This window comes from Montipora foliosa, chromosome 6 (assembly GCF_036669935.1).
Source record: "Montipora foliosa isolate CH-2021 chromosome 6, ASM3666993v2, whole genome shotgun sequence".
Taxonomy (NCBI): Eukaryota; Metazoa; Cnidaria; class Anthozoa; order Scleractinia; family Acroporidae; genus Montipora; species Montipora foliosa.
Window position 1 is genome coordinate 58411084 of NC_090874.1, and position 2500 is coordinate 58413583.

The window sequence follows — 2500 nt, forward strand, 5'->3', positions numbered from 1 at the left end:
TCCGGCGGTCGTTTCTCTCCCCCGAAAAATAGCGTCTTCCAAACCGAGCTGCAAAACGATTTCTGTGACCTAAAATTCTTAGTCAATCAGAATTAGGCTCATAAATCTCCAGAACCAACAGGCAGGAAACACGCAAAGTACTTACGTGTTGTCCACGTAAACACAAGTCAGATTAAGTGCGGGCAATAAATTGTGAGATTTTCGGTATCTAAAAAATAAGTAGCCACCAGGAGGATGCGATCAACTAAGTTGCAGCCTAGAAGAAACACGATGTTTTCGTCAATTTACCTACACGATTTGGAAAGTCCTTGCTTGTGGTGTTTTGGACCGTGCGGTGCTCTCCTGGGAAAAATATCATTTGTGATTGTGATTTACCCATTACCAATTCTTTTCGGATTATTTTACTAGAACCCAATGCCGTCATCAAAAGCATCTTTTAGACATCCTGCTGGGATAGATATGATGATGTGTTCCCCATCGAAAAAAGGAGATCTGCTTTGTTGCAGATTCAGGGAATCATGCAATTCTTTATATTGATGGAGTACAAAACATTGAAGGCCCTAAGCTTGTTGGTACGCTGGCAATGCAGCCTGTGGTAGCAAATTGGAAACCAGAGGGCTGTAACTGCCGGAAACAGTTTGTTTTTGATACAGCTGAATGAGGCACTTTTGCATGGACAAATGATCAACGTTGTTAGGACACTCTCAAGTCCTCATGGTCTCTGCCCCAATCCAGTTAACACAGATGCAGTTTTAGTTGCTGACAAAAATGTTGTTAAAGAGATCAATCTCACATCAAAAGAAACTATCATTATTGCTCAAGGTTTCCAGACAGCATTTGATGTCTCTTCAGCAGCCAATAAGCAAATTGGCATCACAGATGTGAGCTCCCATAAGGTAACAATGTTGCAATGGAACAACGATCAAAATGAATGGGTCAAGACAAAAGACGTTGGAAGTGGGACAGCTAGACCAAGAGATGGAAAGGCCTGTAATGCTGAACTCCACGAGCCCACAGGTGTCACATTTGACTTGAACTCTGTCACCATTTGCTGCATTGGAGGAAAGAACCATGGGTGGATCAAATTGTATTCAGGACTTGCATTTGCAACAGAATTTATGGCAGCAATTCGAAATATATATGATGCCACTGGGTTCTTACCAAATCACCATTTTATACTAGGAACCCACAAGCTCATTGACAGTCTTTCATTTCTGGAAAGTACAATGACTAGAAGAAAAAATTACCTACACAAGAATGGATTGGATGGTACAGATGGGTCTGTCTACTCCAAGACATTAGAAGGTTTTTCACAGACAGTAGCCTCATTGGAGGATACGTGCAATGGATGAACTTGGAATGGATACAACTAATGTCAACTTATATGCTTTTGCGAATGAGTCAAGGAAGGAACACAACTTTGCCAAACACAAACAAAGTGGTCAATATCGCCATCCCACTATGCAGTACAGCAGAACAAAAAGCGGTCATGAAGAAGTAATCAAAAAAACTTGCAGGTGTCCTCATTCATACCACACTAACCAATTCCAGGCATACCAGGCAAGTCGCAAGTCTAATTTGTCATCAGTCATTGTAATCAAAGAACTCAAGAGAATTAAAGATGATCTACGGCGCGGCCAAGAAAATCTGACGCAGACTGAGAGAGATAAAGTCAAAGAAAATTTAAAGAAGGCCAGAGCTCTGAATACACTAACTAAAGCAACGCCAAGTCAGAATGGAAGAGATGTCTACCGGTCAAAGTGTGGATTTGCACCTTGTGTAGTTGATCAGCTCGACTGCACACTCTTTCAGCCAAGTGATACAAACCTAAGATACTATCCACGTTTCCAACAGTTGATGAGAAAGATCAGTACCAGCGATAATATTCCTACCACAACTGGAGTTAATGAGGATTATAATCTCATTCCAGGGGACATCGTGGCTGACTGAATCCTGGAACAGAAGATGGCATTCCAAGTGGAGACAAGTGGTGGCTCCTACAAGTTAGCAGGGGTCTTCCAAAAGATAAAACATCAAATGGCTGTCATGTTTCAGGATTCTGGCTTGAAATGTTACCTTCTTCTCAACAGCCAGACTATGGCTGTGCCCTGAGATTGTAAAAGAGGCTTTAGCTTAGCTTACCTGCATATGATACATTTCGAACCTTCTCGATTAAACATGAAAATTTTTGCACGAGCTCTCCTCCTGTTCTTCAGAAGTTTTCCCGTCTATCTTGAAAATTACCCAGAATACGTATCGAGGACAATTGGTCGAGCGAAAAAGCCCTGGGAGAGACACAGTCACCAGTATCTTCCGGGTAATTTAAAAAATGGCGAACGAAGTTGGCTATCAATGCAAAACCTTTACTCAGTTAAGGGCTAAATGTAACAAGTCTTTATGAATCATGGCTTATGGTTGCCAGCTTGACTACAATGTAAGGCAAACAGGATGTCACGTGGAACCAATGTACAGATCTTCTAGTACCAGGTAACTTTGTAAT